The sequence below is a fragment of the Symphalangus syndactylus genome, chromosome 12 (assembly GCF_028878055.3).
Source record: "Symphalangus syndactylus isolate Jambi chromosome 12, NHGRI_mSymSyn1-v2.1_pri, whole genome shotgun sequence".
NCBI lineage: Eukaryota > Metazoa > Chordata > Mammalia > Primates > Hylobatidae > Symphalangus > Symphalangus syndactylus.
In genome coordinates, this window is record NC_072441.2 from 68578852 (window position 1) to 68588125 (window position 9274).

The window sequence follows — 9274 nt, forward strand, 5'->3', positions numbered from 1 at the left end:
TTTTTTTTTTTTTTTTTTTTTTGAGACGGAGTTTCACTCTTGTTACGCACGCTGGAGTGCAATGGTGCAATCTCAGCTCACTGCAACCTCCTCCTCCCAGGTTCAAGCAATTCTCCTGCCTCAGCCTCCCTAGTAGCTGGGATTACAGGCATGTGCCACCACGCCCGACTAATTTTGTATTTTTAATAAAGATGGGGTTTCTCCATGTTGGTCAGGCTGGTATCGAACTCCCGAACTCAGGTGATCCTCTGGCCTCTGCCTCCCAAAGTGCTGGGATTACAGGCGTGAGCCACCATGCCTGGGTGATATCACTATTTTCTTAACCTTTGTGACTGTTTCAATATTACCTCCATGAAAGCTTTTCTTTATGTACCTTTGAGTACATTATACTTGTCTTATATTTTTAAAACCCAAAGTCATTAGTTGGGCTTTACTGTTCTTGCTATTGTATGACATATACATCTGCCTGGATATATTTTTACTCTTGACCAAAGTTTTGTAAGAACAATATAAGATTTAGGGTAGGGGCATGGGGAGGAAGGATATTTTATTAAGAACTACTTAAAAGAACTACTTGCTGGGTGTGGTGGCTCACACCCGTAATCCCAGCACTTTGGGAGGCTGATGTGGGCAGATCACAAGGTTAGGAGATCGAGGCCATCCTGGCTAACACAGTGAAACCCTGTCTCTCCTAAAAATACAAAAAAATTAACTGGGCATGGTGGCAGGTGCCTGTAGTCCCAGCTACTTGGGAGGCTGAGGCAGGAGAATGGGTGTGAACCCAGGAGGCAGAGCTTGCAGTGAGCTGAGATCACACCACTGCACTCCAGCCTGGGTGACAGGGCGAGACTGTCTCAAAAAAAAAAAAAAGAACTATATATATCAAAAGATATTTTATTAAAAGCGACTTATCTGTAAGCTTGAACTCACGAGTATAGTTTTTATCTAGACTCTAACAGCTTTTGCTTTAAAACTATTAAAGCATTTGTGGTTTTTTTGTTTTGTTTTTGTTTTTTTCTTTTCTGAGACCGGAGTCTTGCTCTGTTCCCAGACTGGATCTCGGCTTACTGCAACCTCCACCTCCCGGGTTCAAGTGATTCTCCTGCCTCAGCCTCCCAAGTAGCTGGGATTACAGGCATCCGCAACCACACTTGGCTAATTTTTGTATTTTTAGTAGAGACGGGGTTTCACCATGTTGGTCAGGCTGGTCTCAAACTCCTGACCTCGTGATCTGCCTGCCTCAGCCTCCCAAAGTGCTGGGATTACAGGCATGAGCCACCGCACCTCGCCGGGTAATGATTCTTGAGACAAGAGGTGGTTAAGTAGCGTTATTATGTAATGTTTATATACCATAGAGTTTTTAAAAGAACATAAATCCGTTTCCTCTGAGGGCCACTATTAACAATGTACTTCCTTAAATTTAGTTAAGTGATCGTAATGGGTGCTGCATTTGCACATTGCATTAAGTTACGATGAGATGAATTGTTAAAAATTATAGCAAAAAGAAGTGTAAACTTGGCTAAAATCCTTTCATTCTTTGTATTTTTTTAAAGATTTCTATTCCTTAAATGCAAAATGGCTACCTAATTTTTTTATGTAAATTCATTAAATTCAAAGAGAAAAAAAGATTAGTCATTGAACAGTAACAACAACGAAAACAAATTAGAGATACTCTGAAATCTTAGAGTTCACATATGACAAAAATTTGATGGAAATTTCCTAAAACTGACTATAATCCCAAGCATTTATGTGCTAGTACAAATAATGAGTTATGAAGCTCACAGATACTTTTCCAAATTCTTAATGAAAAATAAATTTGATAACCATGCTACTGGAAAGACTAATCTATCTTTATACGTACCCTCTTGATAGAAAATACTACAAAAATCTTTGTTATATGAAGTTGTGACCCAAGAATATATAGAGCCAAAAAATGAAGGCATAATAATATAAGGGTGTCAGGGCAATTAAGTACCATATATATATATATTTTTTTTTTAATTTTGTGATTCTTCTGGCAGTTAAATATTTTTAAAATATGTAATTGATAGCAATTTCTTTTCTCACTTTAAATCAACACTCAAACCTAATTTTGTATAAATATTCTTGTCTTCTTTTTCCTTTAAAAAGCCTCTAAAATTATATAAGCTTCAGACCCCACAAGGAGTAACTTATTAAGAGGAAAAGATCCTAGATTCGCTTCTGCTTCTACTTATTCCACTTCTGGGTTTATTAAACCATTACTCAGATTTTAAAACACACCACACACAAAGAAAAGTTTCTAAAATAAATGAGCTAACATGGATTTTTTCATACTCTCCACCTTCTTGATAGCCCAGAGATCCTGATACTCTTTGGACTTTGGTAATGGAATGGTAGATGTGTGTTGAGAATGGAAGGGAGTTAAGGATAAGGTTCTAGAATTCAGATGCCCTCTTAGGGTTTGAAATGTTGGGGGCGGGGGCGGGGGGAAAGAGAATCACTGCTTATCTTAGTCTGTTCAGGTAGCTGTAACAAAATACCATACTTGGGTGACTTACAAGTAATAGAAATGTTATTTCTCACATTTCTGGAGTCTGGGAGGCCCAAGATCAAGGTGCTAGCAGATTTGGTGTCTGGTAAGGGCTAACTTCCTTGTTCAAAAATGGTGCCTTCTTGCTGTGTCCTTACATAGTGGAAGAGGTGAGGGAGCTTTTGGGGGCAGCTCTCATAAGGACACTGATCATTCATGAGGGCCTGCCTTCACGAGACCCAGTCACCTCCCAAGGGCCCCCAGTTCCTAACAGCATCACCTACGGCGGTGAGGATTTCAACACATAAATTTTAGGAGGATACAAACATTCAGATGATAGGCCAGAGCACTGACCTAGGCAATGGCATCTAGAGAAAAGAGAAAAATAATTTACTTTTGACTTGAGGTGTCTTGAGTTTAAATCCCAGTCCCACCACTTAAATCATTTGTTACCCTGAGCCCCGTGAGCTTTGATTTCTGCAGTTGTAAAAATAGGCAGAATATTAAATACCTTTAGAGTTTTCATGAAAACTAAATGCCACCTCTGAAGTTAAATGAAATTGTAAGAATGAAATAAATAGGGCTGTTTTAAAGAGTAAATGTGCTCAGTAATTGGTGTTCTGTAAATGTTAGCTTCACTCTGAAATATATAGAGCAGGATGTCAACTTATGGAAAGAATGTAAATATTTTTTGGTTATAAATACCAATGAATTTTTCTTACAATGCCAATGGATCTATACATACTATATGGATTATATTTAAGCTTTTTGCCTTATCCTAAAGCTAATAGCAAATAGGGCAATGATGTATACGGGCAATTTACAAAAGAAGAAACAAGAATATCTAGTAACATAGCAAGAATTTTTTAACATTTTCTTGGTCATCAAACATAATCTAAACAATGAGATACCATTTTGTTTCTCACACTGGCAAAGATTAAGAAGAATGAAAATGCCCACTAGCTGGTGGTAAGGAGGGAAGGGGAAGGGTACACTCATGACATTGGATAGTTGGAGTTCAAATTGGTACAGCTGTTTTGGAGATCAATTTAAAAGTAGGCCCCCTCTCCAAAAACAAAAGAAAACTTTAAAAATGTGTACTCTGCATTTAAAGCTAAAAGTATGCCTTACTCTATGATTTAGTTATGTCTCTCCTAGTTTATATTTTTTGAAGTAAAAATGTCTTCCAAAAGACATGTATAAGAATATACATAACAGCTTTATTCAGAATAGCCTAAATGTCTATCAGAAAAAAATAAATCAATAAATTGTAGTTTTTTTTTTTTAAAGGATACTATGCAGCAATAAGAAGAATGAATTACTGCTATACTCCACAGCATGGATGAATCTCGCAGACATTATGTTGAGTGAAGGAAGCCAGAAACCAAAGAATACACACTCTATGATTCCATTTATATGAAGTTCAAGAACAGGGGATAGCTATTGGCTGGGAAGAGGCATGAAGAGCATTCTGGAAAATGTTTAATCCATTGATCTGGGTGGTGGTTATACCCGTTGTCTATACACATGTAGAATTCAACTCGCAGTACACTTGAGATTTATTCACTTTGTTGTATATATGCTATACCTCAATTTAGAAGTTTTGAGAAAACATACACTTTGACTTAGCAAGTATGTTTTCATTCTAAAGAAAAAAGTCAGAGGAGTACAAAAAAGGTTTACATACAAGAATGATCACCATAGCATTATTTATAGTAGCAAAAATCTGGAAATACAGTCGAATAATAAGGAAGTAGTTAAATAAAATTATGACACATCAGATAGTAGAATGCTGTAATCATTAAATCAGATAAAATGGAAGAGTCAAAAATATGAAAAGTTTTTCATAATATAATGTTCCAAAAAAAAGTAGGTTAACCAAACAGTATTTAAGATTTAATACTGTATTTGCTTAAAATATACACGTCTGTCTCCCTCTCTCTCTCTATATATATATATGTATATTACATAATCCACATGCTTATCACACGTATCTCTGACTAATGGGATTGTAGATAATTTTCCCTTTCTTTCTCTTGTTTTAAGCAGTTTTCTATATTGGACATGTCCTATTTTGTAATCTGCAAAAATCTGAAATAAAATGTAAAAGGGAAAAATGCTAGGTGTGATAGTGCATACCTATAGTCCCAGCTACTAGGGAGGCTGAGGCAGAAGGATCACTTGAGCCCAGGAGTTTGAGACCAGCCTGACTGATGTAGCAAGACCCCATCTCAAAAAATAAAAAATGAAAATAAATAAATAAAAAGGAAGAGAAGGCCAGGCGCGGTGGCTCACGCCTGTAATCTCAGCACTTTGGGAGGCCAAGGTGGGCTGATCATCTGAGGTTGGGAGTTCGAGACCAGCCTGGGCAACCTGGTGAAACCCTGTCTCTACTAAAAATACAAAAATTAGCCAGATGTGGTGGTGCACACCTGTAATCTCAGCTACTCCAGAGGTTGAGGCAGGAGAATCACCTGAACCCAGAAGGCAAAAGTTGCAGTAAGCTGAGTTTGCACTACTGCACTCCAGCCTGGGTGACAGAGTGAAACTCTGTCTCAAAAAAAAGGTAGGGGAGGGGATTGAAAAAGAAAGAACAAGAGTGAGCAAGTCAACTCTCTATATAAGTAAGCTGTTCTGAACATTTACATATTGCATTCTAGGTATGCCCTTGATGAAGGTAGTTAACCTCTCTAAGCCTCAGGTCCTCTCTGTAAAATGGGAATAATTATTGCACCTAACTTATGGTATTGTTATCTGGATTAAATTAAATATTCTGTATGTAGTGCTTAGCACAGTGTCTGACATATCATAAACACTTCATAAATATTAGCCATTACATTACTCTGGGACACTGGCTAAGACTCCTAGGTTACCAGAATTGACTTAACTGCTCTTGTCTTCTTTTCACCTTAGGTATCTACTGACCTGGTTATCGCTTCTTCCTTTAAGGAGTGTTAGAACACTGCCGAGGATGGGCTGACAAACTACCAGGTATTGATGCATACAGTCCCCTGAAAGGTCTCATCTGATTAGGGACATTCATTCTGAGAACCAGGTCTCAGAATTCTCTTTTGGATGCATCAAAGTCCAACTGATTCTGAGAGCCAACTTGGTGCGTATCCGTCAGAGAAGCCTTGGGGCCCAGGTTCCACACCATTGTGTATAAAAGTAGAAAGTTAGGAGGTAGCTGATTCGCTTTCTCTATAGAATTATCTTCCTACAACTCACTATGGCAGTCTATCGCACAGTGGGTTTTAGTTTCTTTTTTTCCATTGCTTTCCTTGTTTTCTATTTTCATTCTTTTCTAAAATTTTCATTTCCAGAGCTGCTTCTGGGCTCTCTTCTCCCTGCGCCAACCCACCCCCACCTCCTCCCCTTTCTCCCTCCTTCCTTCCCTTTCTCGCTCTTCCTCTTCATCTCTCTTGAGACAGGTCTAGTGGCCTGGTTGCCATCTGCTGCCTTTTTTTTTTTATGAGGTTGAGATCAGATGGCATCTAATCGATCGTCATGGTCTCCATGGTTACCAGAGTGACAGAGTACTTGGGAGAGACACATTCTCCAGCCTGGGGCTGCCAGACCATTCCTGAGAGGGGAAAAGAAATAAAACCTCTTCCATCATATTTACACCTTTACATCTTTCTCAAATGCAGCAAAACACAGACCCTGTTTATGTTTTACATAGTGACCTAGTGGCTTGAGGCCAGGGAATGCAGAGTGGCTTTTTCTATTTAAAAAAATGCACAAGGACAGAAGTAAAGGGTTTTTTGTTTTTTTGTTTTTTAGCCTCAGAACCATCCCTTCCCCTCCCTGCTCCATACAGACCATCCCTTTCTCATTTTTTTTTCTTTTCCCTTTAAATGTTTGGGAATTAATTCAGTAATTCTACTGAGTTGTTATTCTTCCAATAAATCATGGTAGTTCTAAAACTCACAATTGACAGCTATTTGCTTTAGGGAAAGAAATAACCTTCATAAAATTACCAACACTTTAACTTTTGATTAGAATCAGTGTTAATGTTAATGTTAGTTGTTCTTTGGCCAAGCATTTGTAATATAGGAAGCCATTTTTCCCACAAAGAACAGCTTCATATGATAAAATGTAAACAAAATGACCCTTATTATTAATGCAAAAAGTGCTTAGGCATGACTGTGGTCTGTAATGGTTTAATGCCTAGGGGCTGGCCAATCTGGCAGAAATACATCCAGGCCTTACTCTAATGGAATATGATGGCGTTAACAGCCCAGATCTGGTGGAAAGAGACATGAGAAAGATCTTGGTAATAAGGATATATAGCTAATGGGAAAAGGGCTAGATTTCTGGAGTAACTCAGAAATAATAAAACAACCAATTATCATCCCATTAAATAATGTTAAAATTACATAAGGAATACCATCCTTGGCATATTAAAATACCTTTAATGTTAGGCACAGATGACTTGGGCTATAAGCTGCTTTACTTCCTTTTCTGGTAATATGTTATGCTTCATAACACTTACTAGAAATTCTCCCCTTTTTTTGTGTTTGTCAGAGAAAACCGAACTTGAAATTATAGCACAGGTTCAAGGCCTATCTATAGGTGATTTTTTTTTCATTTAAAGAAAAAATGTAATGCCAAACCATGAGCAGTGCTTGCTTCCTTCCTTCCTTCTTTTGTCTCTGACTTCCCTTCAGACCTCCTGCATCTTCTTCTGTACAGTTCGTAGTAAGATTCAGATATATTCATTTGCAGTGCCTTTGGCTGCTAAGCAAATAGCACACTGATATTTGAAATAGAAATGATGCCATCAATTGGAGGAGAGACTTTAATATAAAGGGAAAATAATGTATCATGAACAAAAACCTTCTTATTCATTTTGGACCTTTGCATCTTAGCTAATGCCTGCCTCTCCTTCCCTCTCTGCAATTCCTCCTATTCTCTCCCTCTTTACTGGTGAGTTCAATCATTGAATGGCTGGGGGAACTGCTTTTATTTAATTCTCACCTCCCCAGAAAAGCTTTCCCCAAATTCCCCATCACAGACTTCTGAACTCCTAGTGTTCTTTTGGTCTGTGCCTCTCATTCAGGACTTAGCTGTGCTGCCTTTCACCCCGGCTTATGTATTTGTCATGTTTATCTGTTGCCTCTTATTTACATTGTAAGCTCCAGAAAAGAGAGACCATTTCCTCTGCTTCTAGGCTTCTCCCTTACTTTGTACCTAGTTAGCTCTTACTAAATGTTTGATAAAGATAATAGCAGCCTGTTGTGCCTACAGGGCAAGTGATAGCTGTTTTCTCTTTTAAGACCAGGAACCAAATTTGATTCTTAGCATTTCTTCAACTGCAGGGATTTTACTTTGTGTCAGCCAAGAGGCTTTCCTTACCTCCTTGTCTTCAATACTCTTGTGCACAAGCATGCTTCTCAGAGAAGGTGGGTTCTACTTTGAAAGGAAATGAGTCGTTTCCTCCCATCAGGACAACTGCCACAGCATGGTGTCAACTCACTCTTGCCTTTAGTAAATTGAGTTTGTCAGTGCTCAGCGACACAGCTGAGTGAAATGTTGTGTGATGCGGGCTGTCTCCTGGGAGAGAGAAACTGGCATAAACCACATCCTAATGGGATCCAGAAACAAAGAAGCGTGAATGAAGTGTTAATTGCATTCATAAAGACATTAACAAAGGAATTAAAATGGCAGAAGCTTCCGTCCCCCACTCAAGATTCACAGAAAAATATGTTATCCAAAGAATGTTTCAACAATAATCATCAAAGTTTATTGCTTGCCCATTGGGGAAATAACTCTTCATACATATTAACTTTTCAAAGAACATTTTGTGTCCATTATTTTGAGTATATTAACTAACAGACAGTTTATTCCACCCTACCTCCAGTTGTTTGCTTGCTTTTGTATGATTTAAGTTTCCAAAAAATCCAGAGGCATTTTCAATGCTGCTTCATTAACCATAAGGATATCTGTTAACAGTTTGAATCTGATCAATCCTACGGTTCTTATTAGAGCAAAATACTCATTATCTGGGAGAATTTTTGCTTTTTGAAATAAAATTACAAGACTGGGGGTTTATTTTACAGTCCCTCTTGAATATTCCTGAGATGATCGGCAATGTGGGCAACCCGGGGCTCCCTCCCCATCACTGTGGCAGGGCCCCCCAGCTGCTGACAGCAGGGCTAAGCTGGCAAAAGGTCAGGAGGCTGCATTTCACTGAAGATGGATTGCACAGATGAATATTGCACTTGCTTAATGAAGTCAAGGCCATGGATTTGGGGCCTTTTATGGTTCTTCTTGTTTCACTCAATTTCACCTTCATAGACCACGCCACTAATCCCAGCCAATCATTCTGTAGATAATGTGCAACTGGTGACTAAGGGACTAGATAAAAGTGAATGAATCTAAAAAACAGTGACCAGAAATAAGAAATCTCTGTGCCTATAACAAACTCAGAATTAAAAAAAAAAAGCATGCAGAGTGAGTGTCTTGTGATCCTTGCAGAAACTCTGTGAGATATATGGAGCTGACATTCCTGCTCTCATTCTGCAGATAAGAAAGCTAAAACTCAAAGACATTAAGTAAAGTCTCAGGATTAAAATTCAGATATTTTTTATCATCTGACTGCTCTTCCTACTGTAGTCATCTAATCCTCCCAGGATCTCATTTAATTCTCACAAGAATCCTATGAAGTAAGACAGGCTGTATAAACAAGTGGGTTGATTTTTCCGGGAGCCTTTTTTTTTTTTTTTTTTTTTTGCGATGGAGTCCTGCTCTGTCGCCCAG

General features: G+C 38.3%; 1 long non-coding RNA gene across 1 annotated transcript; it reads left to right on the top strand.

The window, feature by feature from the left end:
* The first annotated feature begins 2426 nt into the window (after positions 1–2426).
* Positions 2427–8966, top strand: LOC134734665 (uncharacterized). The gene is made up of 3 exons (XR_010117767.1): positions 2427–2618; positions 5426–5503; positions 7834–8966. It is a non-coding gene; the product is annotated as an uncharacterized lncRNA (long non-coding RNA).
* Positions 8967–9274: the final 308 nt, after the last annotated feature.